Source organism: Canis lupus, chromosome 13, assembly GCF_011100685.1.
Source record: "Canis lupus familiaris isolate Mischka breed German Shepherd chromosome 13, alternate assembly UU_Cfam_GSD_1.0, whole genome shotgun sequence".
NCBI lineage: Eukaryota > Metazoa > Chordata > Mammalia > Carnivora > Canidae > Canis > Canis lupus.
In genome coordinates, this window is record NC_049234.1 from 62,792,087 (window position 1) to 62,813,968 (window position 21,882).

At 37.5% G+C, this 21,882-nt stretch overlaps 1 long non-coding RNA gene across 1 annotated transcript in view; it reads right to left on the reverse strand.

The window, feature by feature from the left end:
* Window positions 1–582: 582 nt before the first annotated feature.
* LOC119864618 overlaps window positions 583–21,882 on the reverse strand; it is a 29,592-nt gene continuing 8,292 nt past the window's right edge. Inside the window, exons 2-3 of the long non-coding RNA XR_005368409.1 lie at window positions 1,322–1,384; window positions 583–637 (exon numbers count right to left, since the gene is read on the reverse strand). This is a non-coding gene — a long non-coding RNA (uncharacterized LOC119864618). The remainder of the gene's footprint in view (window positions 638–1,321; window positions 1,385–21,882) is intronic.

A 21,882-nucleotide genomic window follows, 5' to 3' on the forward strand; every position in this document is an offset into this window, starting at 1 on the left:
TTGATTCCCATTTCTCATTCTCTTTATCAGTTTTTCTTAGATAATAGAAATGATGGCTGCCCTAATGAAGAAAAGGAAAAGAATGGCCAGAATATATCTATCATTTGTTAAATGAAAAGTACCATGGATTATTGAAAGCAATTTTTACCTGTGGTTTATGCAAGCAAGGAGATTGTGGAGTTGTGGAGGCCGAGAAAATTAAGGCCGTTCCACTTTCAGTTCAGCGTTAGCACAAGTACAGCCATCCCAGGCCCCTGTGAATAAGAGCTGAAATTTACATTACTTCAGTTACAGGGAAAAAAAAAAAAAAAAACAACAGTTTATAGCTTAACGCCCTAGAAAGCCCCATATTAGAATGAGAACAGAGCCCAAGCCAGGGACAGAAAGTCCCATATCAGAATGAGAACAGAGCGGCCCTTGAAGGCCCCAAATCAGAATGTAAACAGAACTTGAGAAATTCCAACCCCCCTTCTGGAGGTCCCCTAGACCAGCCCTTAAAACGAAGCTGGAGCCCACCTGGGGGTCCAAGTCCCTGCTCCGCTGTGTCGGTTTACTTGGACCCAAGCTCGAGCTTGTAAATCAACCCTCGTGTGTTTGCATCCGTGTCGGCTCCTTGGTGGTTTCTCAGATTCGCAATCTTGGGCACAACAGAGTCTCATTATAATCATGCCAGGTAAACAAAAATATGTTTAGAGATAAAAGAGGATGTTAGGACTGAAAAATACTTCACATAGAAATTTTTGTTGCTGATATCACCAGAACAGTGCACCAGCATCTTTTCCAGAGTAAAAGCAACTCATGAATACTGTGACATACTAGGTTCCCAGCTCAACTAATTATTTAAAGCAAAGATGTTCACGTGCAAAAGTGTTAGTAAATCTACTTTACTGACGACCCAAAATATTAACTATATTACATTTTATGACGACAAGCATTAAATATCATAAGCTCTCTATTCTTCTCTCCTTCGCAACATCCAATGACCTACACACTTCTGTGGAGAATTTCCATTTCAAAGGAGGGTATCCAGGACTCTCAGGATTGGGAAAGATCTTTAAAAACAAATTTCGCAGTACAAAGAAACCCCAAACAGTACTAAGTCCCCATTTCCTCTGTTCCTCAGGTTTCTTAGTCTATCCAAGATAGCTGAGGGCTAGTGGCCACACAAATCTCCAGAGTGGTCAGTTGAGTACAAGAGCACTCATTTACCCGAGTTCCCCTATTTAAAGAATTCAGCAATCATTCATGGCAAGAAGGCCAAACATGCTGTTGGCTTGACCACAGACTCATCGAACATCTCACCCCTTCACTTTTGGCTCACCCAGTCCTTGTTCTTGGCCACATCAGAAGTTTTGGTCTGGCTGCTCATACTCAGTGTATAATCCTGGAAGAAGGAAAGAAAAGTCAAAGACATGGTCTTAACCAAGATTATGCCAGTCATGCTGTCCCAGTTCGGTAATATATGCACAAGCAGAGGAATATTTGGGCCTTGAAGTAATTTTAAATTAGAACTTGATAAACAAACTTAATGTGAAAAACAAGTGTCCAAATGCATAAATATGAAACTATCTTTAGCTGACTTGATTTTGCAATGTTTCTCTGGATAAAAACCATTCTTCTCCCCTTTTGCTCTAGGGATCTCACTCTACTGAGAAGAAAATCTGTCATTTAGTGTTTGTGAATTTCTAAATTAAACATGTGTTGTTTATTTCCAAAGAAATAACACTATAACAGGCTAAACAATTACTTGATTCCTTAGTACATTTTCCTTTTCTTAGGTTCCCTCTCCCACCTGGGAAGCTCCATAAAGGTGATCGAAGACAAGATCAAAGTATCCCATTTCCCCTTCTCCTCCCAAGGCAGCTTGACTGCTTTACCTTTGTACATACCTTTGTTAACTTACACATCAAATCATGCTGTCACTGCTGGTTTCCATCTGTTTCCCTCACTAGATAGTGGGTATCTCAGGGTCAGGGGCCATATATAGTAATATTTTAGTAACCCTAGTGCTTGGGCACAAAAGATACTCAATAAATACTATTGAATGAATGAATAAAGAACTCAGGAAATCATTCAGCATATATGTCAATGTTTGAAAGGACTTCCTGGAAAAAGAGTGGGGAAAAAAATGTGAACAACCAGTATGTACAACCAGTATAATATCTAGCAACTGAGTGAAAGACAGACTTTGAATTTTAGTCAAGCACTGGAAAGTCATATTTAGTCCTAATGATTGGAGATATTTTTCCTAAAAGAGACACCCAGATGGTTTATCTGTTTTTATGGCTCATCTAGAAAGCATCCATGAATCTAGAAGGGAAAAACCCTGAATACTACAAGAAATTGAGTGGTGTTGCAGATTGGGTAGATGGCACATATTATTCAGGAGTTAGTACATTAAGTCACATCTGAGAATATTACTAAGCAGACTGATAAATTCAGTGACTTACAAGAATTTCTCTTTATGTGAATTTTCCATCAGAAAAGAGGCATATGACAAGAAGAGAACATGAACTAATAGAGAATTCTGTATTCCTCTCAGGGCTTGAATTGTTCTCTGTACACAGGAGCTGATTAAATGTTGATTCAGCCACTCAGTAATTTCTTGCCTTCCAGGCCTGAACTGCCATAAAGTGCTCATTGTCTCCTGTTTTTTGTCCAGTGCAAAGCAGGTCTCTACTGCATGTCAAGAAAAAGATCTCACACTGGGAAGGGCATTTCCAACATGGAAGAAATTGCTCAAATCCTACACATGCATGAATGTGCTCAGCTTTGGGGTCTAGGAAAAAAGCCTTACAAGCAAAAAGATTAAAGTATAATTCAGTGTCTCGGTCTTGAAGAAAAAGGTCATTCAGAATATCGGCATTGATGGGGCCTTGTATTTTACATGATTCTGAAGCTTAGTTTGGGAGGAGTATTCTGAAATCTGGAGAGATTTGTGATTCTGAGTAGAAAGTCTGATATAACGAGGATATTTTTTAACATTCCCAAATGAGTGTCAGCTGGGGAAAAGGTTCTGAATGACCTTTTTCTTCCTCATTATTACACCTCAAAGTACATGTGCAACTTTAAAGAATGCATGCTCCCTAAGTGTAAGAAATAATGTCATGAGGTATCAGTTTTCTAAGTCTGAAAAGTATTTCTACAGAATGAGTCTTTGTAAAAATCCTTTTTGCTGGGCAGCCCCAATGGCTCAGTGGTTTAGCGCTGCCTTCAGTCCGGGGCCTGATCCTGGAGACCAGGGTCCCATGTTGGGCTCCCTGCATGGAGCCTGCTTCTCCCTCTGCCTGTGGCTCTGCCTCTCTCTCTCTGTGTGTGTCTCTCATGAATAAATAAATAAAATCTTCAAAAAAAATCCTTTTTTGCTAAAAAGTTTATGTGTGAATAAAATCTGGAATGACAACTACATAAATATGAATGATCATCAAGCTTAGATGTAAACATGAGGAGTTACGGTTGGGGCAGGCCCCATTACTAGGAGTGTATGAAGAATTCATGAGATATTATTTGTGGAATAAGGAGTGATTAATTAATCAGATATTTGAGGGATATCTGTGTATCAAGCTGGGCAGCCTACGGTTAAAAACATTTTTTCACACATTTTCAGAGAGGTCATCAAGGAAGGAACGGTGATTTATCAGATTGAGAAAACAAAAATATCTGACTGCACGGGTATGGCCCAGGGTCCTATCTTCCTTCACTTTCAAACTAATTGGTGTATAGCGTGGATATATATTCCTACTTCTCCTGTCAGAAGCTGCAGAGGCAGGCTTTGCCTTGCAAGGGGAAGCCTGAGGGTTTCTTATTTCACTACCTTAAACTGACTGAAAAGGTCCATCCAATTCTGTCAAAAGACTGAGTCATGCAATTGTGGTCTCAAGGTACATTTGCCAATTCAGCCTTATCCAAATAAAGCTGGTATGTTGTTCTCCATCTGTGTCCTATATCTACCTCTCCAGTGGTTCAGAAGCCACATTGGAAAGAGACATGATTATCACTCCCCAAACTTCAACAGTCACCAATGTTTAAGAAAGGAGACATGCCTGGAAAAAAATAGCCCTACTCTTGAGTAGTGTAGCATGAGCGCGTGGTGTCATGGAAACCAAGAGAGTCAATTTTCAAGAAGGAGGGGCTGATTGACCAAGTTAACAAAGATTTCCATTTCAGCCAGGACAATAAATGTCCAAGCAGAGGTGTAGGGAGTGAGACAAAAAAAAAAAAGTTGGTCCTTACTAAGCTAACCAGCATCCAGCCACTGGATTTCAGCCAAGAAGAGAATACAAAGGCAGATTTAAAAGGTTCTAGTTGGGGGCCTGAGTGGCTCAGGCAGTTAAGTGTCTGCCTTTGGCTCAGGTCATGATCCCAGGGCATGGGATGGAGACCCACATCCCATCCCCCTTTCCTTCCCATTCCTGTTCTCTCTCACTATCTCTGTTGCTATTTTTGTCTCTCTCAAATAAATAAATAAAATCTTAAAAAAAAATAAGTGAACAAATAATAGGTTCTGATCACCAATTCTGTTGCACGGAGTAGGGTTTCCTATCATACTACCAAGCTACCAATGCTTCCATGACAGCTGGGTGTTGAGTTTAATTCAGTTTTGACACTATCTCTCTGGAGATAACAGGGATCTGCAGGTTAAGGGCTTGGTCCTACAAGATCATCCCTCTACCCTTCATATGCCAATCACAAAGCTAGGTTATCACGTTTGCTTCTTACTAGCTATAGGGTAGAGGTTCCAATGACCCCCCTCCTTGGACTTCAGATGCCAAACACGTAGCAAGGTTGTTACCTGTACTTCAGAATAACAGGCTATAAATCAGACGTTCCTAGGATCCCATCCTCAGGTTTGATAATTTGCTAGAGTTGCTCACAGAACTCATAGAAACATTTTATTTACTAGATCACCACTTTATTATAAAACTCAGAAACAGCCTGATTGAAGAAGTACGTAGGGAAAAAAGTATGGGGAGAGGTACATAGGTAGAGTTAATTAAATCATTGGCCATGGCAGTTGATTCAGCCTCTAACCCATCTCCTCTCCACCAGAGTTGAGGGTGGTACTGAGAGCTCTAATCCTCTAAAGGCAGGATTGGCTCCTCTGGCAACCAGTCCCCACCCTTAGGTACTTTCCAAAAGTTACCTCATTAACATAACAAAAGACACCTTTATTGCTCTTGAGATTTAGGAAATTCCAAGGGTTTTAGAAGCACTGTGACAGAAATGAGGACCAAACCCAAATATACATTTTTTATAAATCACCATATCACACAAATGCTTTTAAGTAAGATGACATAAGGAGGTATCTGGGTGGCTCAGTGGTTGAGCATCTGCCTTTGGCTCAGGGTTTGATCCCAGGGTCCTGGGATCAAGTCCCACAAAGGGCTCCCCACAGGGAGCCTACTTCTCTCTCTGCCTGTGTCTCTACCTCTTTCTCTTGTCTCTCATGAATAAATAAGTAAAATCTTAAAAAAAAAAAAAAATAAATAAAGGGAATAAGGTCCCAATTATAATCACAGTGTGGTTGGGGGGTGGGAGCAGGATGGTAATTTATAGAACTGTTCCCTGGCTACTTCTTATTTGGTCAATCCAAGCAAATATTTTTGTAATTGTTAACTAACACATAAATAATGTTGGACTTGGGCCCTTAGCAATGCTTAGGACAGCAGAGAAAGCTAGGACTGTTGCCAAGGCTACTAACTAGGGCCATAAGAAAGGACAAAGTAAATAAGAATGTAACATTCACATCAGAAGTGTATGAAAGAATCATATAGCTTGCTTAACTTTAGCTGAGTATCTCTTTAATATCTCTTTATGCTGAGAAAGAGGCCAGTTTCTCCGATTATAAATGCTTACTTATTACAGAAATGACTAGAGTGGATGAACCATCCCATGAGTTCACAAATGGCTTAACATGAAGCTTGTGTATGTGTGTAAGATATGTGTTTGAAATAATCTTCTGATAACCAAAGAATTAAAGCAAAAAAAAAAAAAAAATAAAGCAACTTTCTTCTTCCTGTACTCAGGGAAGAGGCTGCAAAGAGAGTAGAATTTCCTACTAAAAAATAGTGCTTCCAGAATGTACAACTGTGTGGGAATGAGGGAAATAGCTACTTGGGAAGAAAAAAGCATAAGATAATGTGAAGAGGAACAAATGGAAGAAAAGAGCTAACAGAGGAGACTACACTTTGGGCAATAAGTAAGAGAAGCAGAGATGTCAGGCATGGTTGAATTAGCCAGTGACAAGAATCTAATGGTAGCGAACTCTAAGGTCAAACCTGACAACACCATTGTGGAGTCAGTCCCATGGCCCTTGACAAAGGGCAAGCAAGAATTAACTGCTGAACAGATATGGAAGTTTTATGTAAGCCCAGGACCAGCAGATTTAAGTTCAATTACACTGTAAATCAAGGGGGACTTTTTTTTTGGAGAAAATTGTATAAATCTATGCCATCCAGATGAACTAAATCTAGAGGCCTCTTTTAGAAAAAAAAAAAAAAAAAAAAGAAACTCAGTTCAGTAATTGAGCAAATATTTTAAACTTTGAAGATATCTGAACAAAAATGGCATTTCATTAATAGCCCCTATTTCAAATTTCCAGTAAAATACCTTAAATAGTTTAGCAAAAAATATTCATGCTGCAGTGAAACATAAGGGAAGAGACACTAATACAGAAGTTGGGATGAATTGCTAACTACAGGGCTGGTGTATCAAGGTTGAGAAACAATAAAAGTCTTACACATGTTTCATAGACTCAAAAGGTAGAAACTAGCTACTCTAAAATTGGGTTGAAGGAAGCTTTAACCAGCTCACATCTGTCTGCTTAAACCCCTCCCTCTACCTTCCTCCACTGTCCAATCACAACTTAGATGCTGAGTCTATTTCAAACAGAAAAATGAAGAGCCATTACCTTATCATATGAAAATTACACTAGCAGGGTATTCAGTGATATACTCCTTTTCCTTTCCGTGTGCTCTCAGAATCTCTCCTTTTACACACATTCAGAAACTTCATTCCTGGCATTATTGGCCAGGGGTGGAGCAACATGATGGGTGATACCACTCTGATATTTGTAATCCCCCCATGGAACACAAAGGGGCCCGAGGAATAGACTAGAAGAGTACTTAGAGCAATGTGTACTGTGGGCTGACATATTCAACACACTCCAACTACTCACAGATTCAGAGAACTGTACAGTGGGAGTTAGAGAGCTTACACATCTCAGTCCCAAAGATCTGTAAATGATGAATCTTTGATAGGGAAAAGAAATGGCATGGAAGCTATGCCTGTTATTCAGACAGTGGGCCATTTTGAAATAGCTACAAACTCTTTGTTTTCACAAATAACTGAGTCTGTGCAAATCTTTCCTCATTTCTGGGCAATTAAGTGAGTATACAGAAACAATCTATTATGGGTTGAAACTAAGGTAAAAATAATCAGAGCAAAAAGATTACTTTTGAAAATGATTTGTTATAAAACCCAGGAATTAGTTTTTAGTAATGAATTGCTTCCTATTTAAGGAAAAGGAAAGCATGCCTCCCCCTAAATAGGAATTTCTTATATGGGAAAATCATGATGTAAAAAAGAGACCATTGGCTCAGATGCAGAGAGAAAAACAGACATGAAAAAGAAGATGGAAGACACAAAGAAATTCCATAAGGAGATAAAAGTACACTCAATAATGGAAATCTTCGGGATCCCTGGGTGGCGCAGCGGTTTGGCGCCTGCCTTTGGCCCAGGGCGCGATCCTGGAGACCCGGGATCGAATCCCACATCGGGCTCCCGGAGCATGGAGCCTGCTTCTCCCTCTGCCTGTGTCTCTGCCTCTCTCTCTGTGTCTCTCATGAATAAATAAATAAAATCTTTAAAAAAAAGTTTGAAACTGTTGTTATTATAGTTAAAACAGTTACATAGTGAAAATGTGAAATAGTATACTTTTAAAGATAATATTCATAAAATAAAATATTAATGTTAATAATGTAAATGATAATAATGATCTAGATTTATGTTTACCGATTATCTTAATGACCAGAAAACAGAGGGGAAAAGTGAGTTGAAAGAGAGCTACATGGGCTGAATAAATATCCTGTCCTTTAGAGATATCTTTAGTTTTTTAAAATGGAAGATTAATTATATGTTTGGAAAACTTCACAGTAACCTTAGAGAGAACTACAAGTAGATATCTTCCATAACACTCAAAAATAAAGAAGCAAACAATTGTCCCTTCATAAAAAGATGGAAAGTTGGCAACCAATGGCAATATAGAAAAGCAAACACACCAAGTACAAAGTGAAAAAATTTCAGGCTGTAAGTTTTGATAATAAATGTAATAACGAAAATAGCTTAAACTCCTAGGTTAATGATATAGGCTTTGAGAGAAAAGTAAGAATAAGATTCAAATACATGTGTTTATAAAAAAATAGGCACAAACCAAATGATACTCACTGGTTGATATGTACGTATTATTACTATTACCATGTGAAAAAGAAGCAATGCAATAAGCAAGACATTAGACTTATAAAATAAAACTTATAAGTAAAACAAAACTAATTTCAATCAGGTACTTGAACATAGCACTCTGTTTTATAGATCGTATTACAAAATAGATAAGAGCATGCTTTAAGATCACAAAGAAGTCTATTTAATAAATTATAATGTCAGACTCAAGATGATCAGATTCAGTTTTATATCCTGTAAATGGAATTATACCTTCCTTGCATACATTCAGAAAACACGTAAGTGTTAATAAGTACTTGGCCAAAAGAATTGCCTAAATATAAGAGTGAAAACTATACAGGCCATATTGTGTGATCACATTATAGAAATATAATAAACCCTAAAGTAAACCCTAACATACATGGCAAAAGTTTGAGAAACAAGCTCTTAAGCAGCTGAAATAAAGTTGGAAACAATACAGTATACAATTACTCCAAAGAAAACAAAATACTTAGATATAAAACTAACTAAACAAGAATAGGATCTGTATCTGAAAATCACAAAACCCTGATGAAAGAAACCAGAGATCTTTGTCATGGATTAGATTTTTTGGTACATGGCACATTAATACATAATAAAGGTGTCACTTCTCCAATTGATCCAGAGGATCAATGCAATTTCTATCAAAATCTTAACGCCTATATGCAAAAGTCAAGGAACTTGATTAGCCCAAACAATTTGAAAATGAATAAAGTGGGAGGAACCACATTACTTGATAAGACTTGAAAATATAGCTACACTAATTAAAATAATTAAGACAATGAAGAGGAGGGGAAAATGTTATAAGGTAAAGTCATGCATGGAGTGTTAGCCAGCATGCCTCAAGCAGAGGTTTTAAAGGGTGGTTCACGGTTTGTCTTGGCCTCCAGTGCCCCTGACATCTGCCATAAAAAGATTAGGCTCTGGGGAGCTACTGGTTCCAGAATGAAGAACAGGTAAAGCAAAGCCAAATCCACTCTGCAGTCTGCAAGAGAGCTGCCTCAGCTGAACTGCAGACCTGCTAAGGAGAAAAACAAATGTATAATTTTGAGCTACGGAGATTTGGGGGTTGTACTGATAGCCAGAGAAGCAGAAATGATTCTCTGTGACAACCATCCTGAGAGTTCAGAGGACAGAGTGGATTTTTGCCATGAAAAGAAGACTCGATTTGAAACGAACACTGTTTTATTGAACATCAATTTGCCCTAACACCCAGAGTCGTTTCGAAGCAACCTACAGAGTTATTGATCATACTGATGGATAAAAGCATCAGATCATGATTAAAGACTGCGTGGCACATGTGCCATACATATTGTCGAGCTGATTTGTGAACCAAAAAATTAAAATCAAAAGTGTGTTGCTGTAGACACACCTGGGTGGCTCAGTGATTGAGCATCTGCCTTTGACTCAGGCCATGTACCCTGGGGTCCTGGGATCCAGTCCTGCATTGGGATTTCTGTCGGGAGCCTGCTTCTCCCGGTACCTATGTCTCTGCCTCTCTCTCTGTGTTTCTCATGAATAAATAAATAAAATCTAAAAAAAAAAAGTGTGCTGCTGTAAAGTCCTATTATCCAATAAAAAATCACTGACGTTTCTTCTAATGTTTTGAGTCAAATCATGATGGGAAAATCTTTTTCCTCAGCATTCAACCAGATAAAACTACATCTATAAGGACAAACGAACTGTTGTAAGGATTCTTATTTTGTGAGCCCCTTTTAGAAACTCCAAGGACTATCAACAGAATTTTTAACAACACAATTTTTCTTTTTTGCTAAGAAACATTCAGACTGAAAGAAAATTCAGGAATTTTGTGCAAAATGGAGCACCTGTGCTGCTTGGAAATACATCTAATTTTGTTGCTTTGGTAAAGAGAGAAACAACTCAATGACACTAGAATTATCTTGCACTGGTATCAAAGACTTGGCCAATAACACTGAAAGAAGTCTTTGCTGCTGCTGTAAAAGTTGTCAACTTCATCAGAGCCAGATCCCTGAAGCACCACCTTTTAAAGAAATTTGATCAAAAAATGAAATAAGATTATAATTTTTTTTTAACTATACAGACACCCATTGGCATTCCAGGGGACGAGTCAATGCACGTCATTAAACTTCAACATAAAAGAGAAAGAAAATAAAAAGCCCACTCAGAACAATTTGAAAGGGAGATATTGATTCATTATTTGCCTTATTTGGCGAGTATTCTAGCTGTGTGCATGAGGTAAATCTGACCCAAGGTCCTATTGCTGAAAAATCATGAGCAATTTTTTGGCCAAGATGCCATAGAAGGTTCTTCCACAAGGTGAAGTTGAGACTGACAAATCATTGTCAATTTCTCAGCAGGCAGAGTTGGAATCCCCCCCACCCAGACCTTTTCTAAGAGTTTCTTCAATTTCTTGGACCTTGATACTGAAATGGTAATCCACTTGCAATCCATTCCTTGCTGACGTGGCATTAGTAGTGCAAATGTTATCAAAGACAACCCCATTGCCTGAGTACTAAGTCAATGAAGTGACCCAAATTCAACATGAGCTGCCTTATTCAGTTCTTATGTTCCAACAGCAGCTCACTCTAACCCAGCAAAGCAAAGTTTAGGAGTTTTGATTCTCTTTGCTTTTATATACATCTGTGAGTCAGGACTTTGAGAAATTTTGATTTTAAAAAAATACTGATATTCACCATCAATTCAAGGCCGAGGATGACTTCTATAGTGCTATGCCAAAGTTCACTCCACTAGAACAAAGAGTATTAGCCTTACTTTGGAAATGTACTATGAAGGATGAAAATTCACTTTTGGTTTTATTTGTACAATTTGAATTTGTTTGCATGTTTTTCCACTCAGAAGTCATCAATTTTTGCATGATATCCCTCTACCCCCAAAAGAATGTATATAAACATATACTCACAAATTACTCCTACTCTATAGAGTGGTGCTGTGAGAATATAATCCATTTGCATCGAAGTTGATGAATCACTGGATTTCCCTAGAATATCATGTTTGCAGAGAGACTCAAAGAATGAGGAAGTCCTGAACATGTGGGCTGTATTGCAGTTTCAGAATTTGTTAGCAAATATTCCAGAGCTTAAAAATCCTCAGAATGACCTGAACACAGAAAATAACATAAGGGGTGCATATACATTTTATTATTTTTAACTTAACCAACTTAATTATGATGATTAATTTTATAGATAAACCTGACTGGTCAGAGTGCCCAAATACTTGGTTGAACATTATTTGGGGGGTATATCTGTGAGAGTGTTTCTGAATGCGATCAGTATTTGAAATGGTAGACTAAGTAAAGCAGATTGCTGTCTCCAATATGGAAAGGCATCATACAATCAACTGAGGTGCTTGGATAAAACAAAAGAAGCTGAGAAGGGGAGAATTTGACCTCAGCCCGACTAAAATGAGCTGACACCTCTGTCTTTTCCTGCCCTTAGACTGAGACTTATACCAGCAATGCTCCTGGGTCTCAAGGCTTCAGACCCAGACCAGAAGTTGTCCTGGGTTTCCAGCTGGCAGACAACAGATCATGGGACTTCTTAGCTTCCATAACCCTGTGAGCCAATTCTCTATAATAAATAAATTTGTATGTGTATCATATTGGTTCACTTTCTCTGAAGAAATAATACACTATCTTAAACCAAAATGAGAAGGTATTCACTGGAGTTATCAGAAATTGTTTAAAGCTAAGAGTTTGATCTGTGCCTTGATTGTGTAATAATATTTTAAAAATCCTCTTCATAAGTTTAAAGAGGGTGTTTTTTATATTGTTCTGGGGAACACTGACTTTTGAACTTACTGCATACAGGGCTAATTTGTATGAGACTAGGGAATATATGACTGCCCTTGACAATATCTACATCTGGATACTTTGAAGAAAACAATTCTATCTTCCAGCATACAGACAGTGTTTTCAACAAATAGTACAAAAATTGCAAATTTGCCTGCGTTTGAAAAGCTCATATTATGGTTGGAAGGCCATTCACAGCTGATAGGTCTGTGCTGGTCATCAAAGACTACTAACTCACTAATCCCAAAATTACAGCACTGATAATGTTACCTCTAAGAGGGGAGCAAACCATGGGGCACCTGGGTAGCTCAGTCAGTTAAGTGCCCGAATCTTGGTTTTGGTTCAGGGTTTCAGCTCAACTCACCATCTCAGGGTTGTGGGATCAAGCTCACTGCTCCACCCACCTCCCCAATTCCCCCCTTTAAGCCACCCACTTAGGCCCCCCACTTTATGGGCTCTTTCTCCCTCTACCCTCCCCCTGCTCATGTGCCACGTCTCTTTCTCTCTTTAAAATCAATCAATAATCATTAAGATCTTTAAAAGTGGAGCAGAGCATTCTTTAGTATAAATTTGTATTGTTGCATCCAACACACAGAGAGACAGACAGAGACAGAGACCCCAGGATTACGACCTGAGCCAAAGGCAGACACTCAAACACTGAGCCACACAGGTGTCCCTGTGATATAGTTTAAAATTAGGAAGTGTGATTTTTTTTTAAGATTTTATTTATTTATTCATGAAAGACACACAGCTGCAGCTGAAAGAAATGGAATTCATAATGATTGCAACTTATAATGATAACATTTATTAAGTGCATATTCTGTGCCAGGCACTGTGCTATGGTGAACTTTACCTTCTTTTCAATTATAATCATCACAACATAGTGGATATTGATACATAGAGTTAACAGATAAACTAAGGCTAAGAGAGATGTTGATTAATTTGATTAAGATCCCAGAGCTAGTATATGGCAAAGATGGAATTCAAAGCCAGCAGTTATAGCACAAAGATAATATTTTCAACTCTTCACTGGTGGTAGCATATACTCATATCCATGGTCCTATTCTCTACAACTCAATATTCCCCAGAAACCAAAAAGGTAAGTATACTGCAAGTATGGTTAATGTGTGTATATATATATACATACACACATTGATGTACTTATCTATAGTCTCAAGAAAGCAAACTACAGTTGACCCTTGAATGACACAAGAGTTGGGGGTGCCAAACCCTGTGTGGTCAAAAATCCATGTGTAACTTTCAACTATATTGAAAAAAAATCTATGTAAAAGTGGATCCACATAGTCAAACCCATGTTGTTCAGGGTCAACTGTATATAATCTCAGCACCTGAATCTTTCCACCATATGAGTTTCAGAGACAGGAAAAAAACTACCTCCCACTATTGTGATTCAAAATGCAGGCGTTTACTAATTTCCCTTGAGCCAGGGTATGAGCTATGCGTTAGACTCTGGTAGATAACACACATGCTTCCACTAGATTTTGAATGGAGAACCAGTACACCAAAGAAATAAGAAACATCAAGAATTCTCTCTGGTTGCAGTGGCCTCTGCAACAAGATTGAATATCTTAGGCTGCGAGTGACTGGAATATCCAACGTTCAATGCTAGTGGTTTAATTGTGGGAATTGCAGGTTTTATTGCTCAGCCAGAGAAGCAGTGGGCCCTCGGAACAGATTTGAAGCATAGTATTGGATTTTGCTATCTGCATAGTTTCCATACTAATTCTCCAAACCCCTTGGTAATTCTGTAATTTACTCAGTGGCCATTTAACAAATTGCTTTTCTGCTCAAACAGCCAGAGTGAATTTCCCACAACTAAATACATTAGCTGATTTACCAAAAAATAAAATAAATAAAATAAAATAAAATAAAATAAAATAAAATAAAATAAATTTAGATCCTAATGTCAAAGCATACAGCATATGCCAAATGGATGAATGGATTAACAGTTTTAAAATCATATATTTAAAATGAGAAAAATATAGGTGAATATCTGATCTCTGAATAGGGAAGGTTTTCTTGGATGTCAAGTAAAAATTTTTTACATAAATACAAGAGTTCTATAAGTTAAAAATAATGACATAAACTAAGCTAAAAGAAATATTTGCAACATTTGTGGTAGTTTTACTATTATATATATACATTATATATATAATGTTATATAAGTTAATAGTAAAAACATCAATCAGTAAAATGACAAAATAAGTGAATAGAAAATTCACAAAAAAAAATACGTATGAGCCAATAGATATCTGAGAAACAATTCAAAATCAATAATGAAATAAAGTTCACAGGTAACCCAGTATTCCCATTCATTTGTGCAATAAATACCATGTGCCTTTTATGTGCTATGTTAGGTGATATAATACATCAGTGAACAAAGGTAAGCCAATGATATCACTCTCTGTCTCAAACTTGTAGAATTGTCATTAATCCTCACAATAGCCAGTTATATTTGTCACTCTCATTTTTTTTATTCTTGCCTGAAATCTTGTGAAAAAAGCTTATGATCAGGAAAGTACTCAAAGACAGAGTAAGAAAAATGAGCAATTGTGCATAATAATCCACAAAGTAGATAAACATATGGGAATAGTTAACTCAAATTTATCAACTTTATGAGTAAGTGAACAATGATCAGGAAGTGAAGAAATTAGTTACTCCTAAATATAAGTCAAAAGATAAGTCATTTTTTAGTAAAAATGAGACATACATGTTATTTTGATAAATGTCTATGACTTGCTTACTCAGATTCCAAAATTATTCAGAGGAAATTGCAGTATGTGACAAAAACTCAAATATTCCCCACAGTCCTACAATTTTGGCACTTGACGCCATCTATCTCCTCTGTAGTGGTGATTTATATCAGAAATAAAAGTGCTCCTTGATCATTGGTTTTCATTTCTAAAACTACAAATTTATCTTTAACTTGGTATGGTCAGTCAGCCAATTAGGAGGGGGCAATTTAATCCTTATGGCTGTAATACAGTTTAGAAGGAAATTTTTGGAAAGCTACAGGTCACAGGTGATATACTTCATGGTATAACTTTGCTGAGATTGTCCTGAGATTTGGCTTCGTGGGCCTCGGGGAAAGATACTCCAGTATGTGTTTTTAATTTATCTAATAATTTGTGACTTTCTGAGTTACAGCTTTAAAAAGTAATAGATTATTAGAAGGATTAAAATATGTTGAATTACAGAGAGTTAAATATTAATTTAGCAATCATCTAGTACCAATCTCTACCAACTGTAGCCGCTGACTCTTTCTCCCTCAAAACCCGACTTACTTCAATTCAATCTGAATTCAGGCTTGGATTCACCACCTTCCATAAGAAGCATAAACTTGGTTCACAGCAATAAAGATCGATATGGGATTCCCTTTGTTCTCACCACAGAGAAAAACGTCAACATATTTTTAAATTTGAACAAGTCTACTAATTCTAAAATCAGCAAAGTTTCTACCCAAAGTAAATAATACATTTCATTCACATTTTTCAGATGTTAAAATCTTAAAATATAATTCTAAAATATTTATTTTTATTTATTTATTTATTTTTAAAGATTTTATTGATTTATTGATGAGAGACAGAGAGAGAAACATAGGCAGAGGGAGAAGCAGGCTCCACGCAGGGAGCCAGGTGTGGGACTCAATCCCGGACCCTGGGATCACGCCCTGAGCCAAAGGCAGATGCTCAACCACTGAGCAACCCAGGCGTCCCTAATGCTAAATGCGTCCCTATTTAAAGTGAGCATTCATGAATTAATAAGTTAGGGTATTGTATTAGTCTTCTATTGCTGCATAATATGTTGTCAGAAATTTAGGGGCTTAAAATACCCATTTATTATCTCACAATTCTGTAGGCTTCCCTAGGTTCTCTGCTTATGCTCTTCAAAGACCAAAATCGTGGTGTCAGCCTGGCTGGGGAGAAAGCCATTTCCAAGTTTGGGTGAGCAGCAAAAACAAAGATTCACAGATCGAATGGCTTAAACAACAGAAATTTATTTTCTCAAAGCTCTGGAAGTTAGAAGTCCAAGACCACAGTGCCATTAGGGGTGGCTTGCTGATGGCCATCTTCCACCTGTCTTCATTTGGTCTTCCCTGTGTGCATGTTGGTGTCCTAAATTCCTCTTATAAGAACAACATATTAGATTAGGGCCCACCCTAACTATCTCAATTTAATTATCACCTCTTTAAAGATCCTATTTCTCAATACAGTCACATTCTAAGAGATTCTAAGGGATAGAACTTCAGCATATAATCTTGGGAGACACAATTCAGGCCATAACAAAGGTAATTCAGGTTGCTGGTAGAATCCAGTTCTTTACAATTGTATGTCAACGAGGGGCTGCCAACAAGGGGCCACTCAGAGCTCCTAGAGGCCACCCACATTCCTTCTCTTGTAGTCCTTTTCATCTTCAAGACAGTACTGGGTCCTTGAATACTTCTCATACATTGAATTCCTCTGTCTTTGCCTACTGCTATCAGCTGGAGAAAACTCTGCTTTTAAGGGCTTGTGTGATTAGATAAGGTCCAAAAAGATACTCTCCCTCTCTTAAGCTTGACTATGCCACATAGCATAGTCATGAGAGTGACAACTCCTATGCACAGATTCCAGGGATTAGAGCAGGATATCTTTGGAATGTTACTTTACAAATTCTGCTTATTACAAATATTGAAGCCATGTTTTCATCAAACGGAACATTGTGGCATGGCAAAAATTCAAAATACAATCGGACATGAATTGACCTAAAAGAATTTGGGTATGAGGACAGTCTCCCATGTGGTTCTCATCATCTTGATTGGATATTCTTTGGAGTTAGCAGGAGGAAAGATAGGTTCTGTTCCGTACCTACATAGTATTTAGCCAATGCCCGCAGCTATTGCATAAATTTGAAGACAATTTTAAATTTAAAATGGCAGTAGAGCCACTGGCTAAATTTAGACACAAAAACTTAACAGGAAATAACTTATTTAAAGGCAGTTTTTGAAATCTTCAAAAAAAATTCCTAGTCAACTTTTTTTCCTTATTGTCTAAATTACTCTCTATTACTTGCTTAGGTAAGAGCATTCCTTCCTTTATACTGAGGGAACCAATGTGTGACCATACAGGCTTTAATACAAAAATAATCACTTCGCCTCTAAAGAATTAACATTCTAATGGGAAAGGAAGGTAGGTGGTGGGTTTATGGAGAAAGAAAAGGAAAAAAACAAACTATGTTTATATGTTGTATGACTCAAAAATGAAATAAAACTTTGCTAGGACCCTCATCATCTCTTGATCAGATTACTGCAATAACCTTCCTACTGATCTTACTTACTCTGATCTTGTTGTTTCCCTCCAATCCATTCTCCACTGGTACCAGAGTAATCTTCCCCAAATAGTCCTCACTACCTAAAGGGTGAAATTCAAGCTCCTTAGCATGGTACATGTCATCCATGAATCACTAATTGCCCTTGACTATTTTTCCAGACCCATCTCTATCATGGCGCTCAGCTACTCATGCATGCTCCAGCCAAGTGATCTATCAATAAGTATTTTTGTAAATGACACATACATATATGTATTATTTTTCACTATTTATTCTCAAGATGTAGTGGATATTACTAAAATGTATTAAATGGGGCAGCCCTGGTGGCGCAGTGGTTTAGTGCCACTGGAGGCCCAGGATTGAGTCCCACGTCGGGCTCCCTGAATGGAGCCTGCTTCTCCCTCTGCCTGTGTCTGTGCCTCTCTCTCTCTGTCTGTCATGAATAGATAAATAAAAACTCGTTAAAATAAAAAAAATGTGTTAAATGAATGAATAAATCATGTTCTGGCATGTCCCTGTATATTTCTATTTTTGGCACTTAAAAAAAATTCCTTCTCATACCCTCTGTTGTTCTCTTTGAATTTTCATTCATGCTACCAAATCCTGCTCAGGTGTCATCCTTTCCTAAAGCTTTTCCTGATCAACATCCCCCTCCTACAATGGATTTAATTATTCTTTCATTTATCCCATCTTGTATCCTTGTGAATTTTTAAGCATACAAATCACATTTTAATCATATGTTTTTATGTTCTTTTTGTGATTTGTAGACCAATATCATAAATTTTATCATGTAGACCAATATCATCAGCATCACTGAGGAACTTTTTAGATATGCAAATATGGGGTTCCTATCTTAGAGCTGCTGAATCAGAAACTCTAGGGCAAGGGCCTAGCAAGCTCTCCAGGTGATTGTGATAAATGCTAAAATTTGAGAACTACTGTCCTAAAGACTTGTTTTACTCATCTTATATCCCAAATACCTAGCACAAAGTAGATGATAAGCAAATGTTTACTGAACCGAAACTCGAGCTTCCAAGCCTTCAATAGAAACATCACTAGTCTTCTGGGTGACTTCCCCAGATAAGATTCCAAAATGTTTAAAAAAGAAAAAGAAGAAGAAGAAGAAGAAGAAGAAGAAGAAGAAGAAGAAGAAGAAGAAGATGACAGAGACTGGAAGACAGCTATTGACTGGGCTAATTTATTTTGGCAATGAAACTAGTAAAATATATATATAAAGTTGTGAAGAACTTTCCCAAATAATCTGTAAAAATGTTTATAGAATATGTCCAAGACATGGAGCCAATACCAGAGTTTAGTACCAATTTATTTTTCCCTTCAAAAAAATTATCTCAAACCATAAATTTAAGTTATGTGAGGGTCATGAAGTTACTGGCAGGAAATATTCTCTCACTGAACTTAGGATAATTTTGTTGTCATAGTTGTTGTGAGTTTCTCTTTACACAAGAAATTATGTGCTGGCTATGAATCTTGAGTATCTTGGAAATTAACAGATGCTGTCTCCCTAGCCCTTTATCTCCTAAATAGCATCCTCTTTTATAAAAAATGATATTAAATGGAAGAAATTAATCTTCTTCTGCTTGGAATCACCATTGCCTAATTAACTGACTTTGTGCTCTTTTAAAGGAGCCTAAAGAAATTAAAAGCAATCAAAAGTGCAGTCTGGCAGCAAATGCTCTCAACTCAATCTCTGGGATTACATCTAACAAATAACAGTACATAAGGGAATTATTTAGCCAAGCAGTACCCTAGTATTCTCGAACATTCCTTTTGGCACTTTCACTGCTTAAGATTAGTACATGTACAGAACACTTTGAGCAACAGATTATTGATAAGATTCCCATGGCATAAGTCAATGCTTTTAATATTTTTCCTTGTGAAAGAGAAGATCAGAGCAGGAGGAGAAAGATCTTTCATACCTATGATGAACCTCCCCCCTAGAATGTATTATACCTATAACTGCACCAGTCAGTCCACCAACACTCCTACTACTTTTTTTAAAAGAGCTATTCCTTATTCCATGAAAGTTAAAAATCAATGCAGAAGAGACTGAAGTTGAAGTAAATTTTCTGAGCTGACAAGAAGAATATACAGAGCCTCCATGTTCTTTTCCTCTGTCCTTTTGCTTATCAACTAAAAAAAAAAAAAATCGTTGTGTAAATTTCAGCTACAGAGAAGGAGTGCAGGAATTTTGACAAAGAAGAGCTACAGCTTAATAAATCTTTGTCTAAAACTTGCAAGTCCCGGGGCACCTGTGGCTCAGTGGTTGAGTGCCTGCCTTTAGCTCAGAGTGTGATTCCGGGGTCCTGGGATGAAGTCCTGCATCGGGCTCCCCACAAGGAGCTTGCTTCTCCCTCTGTCTATGTCTCTGCTTCTCTCTGTGTGTCTCTCATGAATGAATAAATAAAATCATAAATAAATAATGCAAGTCCTTAGAAGTGATCTAAGACACAAATTTTTACTCCCTTCATTCAAAGCAACAAGATTCCAGAAGCTTCTGCATTGCCTACTGTTATGGTCTAAATGTTTGTGTACCCCAAGTCCATATTGAAATCCTAATGCTGAATGTGATAGTATTAGGATGTGGGGCCTTTGAGAGGTGCTTATTAGGTCATAAGGGCCTGGCTCTTATGAACGGGATCAGCACTTTTATTAAAGAAACCTGATAGAACTCCTTAGCTCTTTTCATCATGTGAGAACACAGTGAGAAGCCATTGACTATAAACAAAGGTTAAGGTATTCACCAGAACATGACCATACAGGCATTCTGACTTGGACTTCCTAGCTTTCTAGAACTGCATGAAATAAATTTCTGTTGTTTATAAGCCTCCCAATCTGCCCAAACAGGCTAAGGCACCTACGGTGTACCTGCTATATTAAGATAAAAACTCAAATGCTCAAATGTCTCTGCTTATCTATCCAAATTGCTAAAATCACTAAACATCCGGCCATAAATGTAAACATCACCTTCTACATCAGATAATCCAACAGGAAGATGTAAAAAGTGTTTGAAAGAGCTGAGAAACAAAGGATGGGTTCTTGAGACAACCCAGAAATTAGTAACGTAAGGAATCTGTGACTACCTTTAGCTCTAGAGGGACTAGAAGAGTAGGAGATGAAGGGACCAATCCTATAAGCCAGGCTGTGCAGTAAGAGCGGGTTTCATGAACTGACTGCCTAGGATTAGCTGGAACAATGACAGGAGGCCCCCCTGCAAAAGTGTGCAAACACGATGGGACACAACCACGACCAGAGATGACTCTCCCTGACCCAAGCAAATGAGCGGAGTGGAAATGCCCAGACATCTTGTCCTCCAATCTCCTGCCAGTATCTTCCATTGGTCAAAACTAGCAATAAAGTGTCTCCAAGGGGAAAAAAAATAGAGTGAGTAGAGGGGAGTTGAGAAAATGGATCTGAGAACTAATAGGCCACTCTGAGCAGCATGTTGTTGATACCACTCCTATGGTAGAACTCATCTCACTTATCATCCTAGCTTTCGTTTTTAATGTTTTTTGGGACATTAAAATGCAATGGGATATGTAGAGCTTTAATTTAACTTTTAAAGATTAATGAATGAATCAGCAGTTCTTATATGTGAACTCTTCCTATCTTAGAAACAAAAACTATTTTAAAGCCAGAGTATAGCGACGGGAAAATATACCCTAGCATTTTTTAAAATTTATATAGCATCATAAATGTACCCATATATTATAGAAATTATGCTTCTCTGAAATGAAATCCTTGCATTCCATAATAGCCTGGAAGAATGGATTGCCTATGAAAGCATAATGTACTAACTTCATAAAACTCACATGGAAACACATGAGATTAAGTGAGGTTGTACATATCTTGTAGAATATAGGAAAGATTGATGATTTAGGTAAGAGCAACTCTAAAAAAAGTAATAATTATGATAATAATTTAAATATATTTAATTAAATATATTGAATACTAAGTCAAATGTTAACTTAGTAATTATCTCTTGCAAATCTCTACCTACTTCAGCCATTGACTTTTTCTCTCCCAAATTCTGATTTATTTGAATTCAACCTGGATTACATGCCTCCCATCCATAGGGAATTATGTGCTTGTGAAGCTACAGGGTAAACTGAAAATAGATATCATTTGTTGAGCACTTGCCACCTGCAAAGTATTGTGCTAAACTTGTTAGATACTTCATCACATTTAGTCCTCCACTAAACCCTACAAAATGGGTACTGTCAATACCCCCCATTTTACAGATGAAGACACTGAGACATAGAGAGGTTATA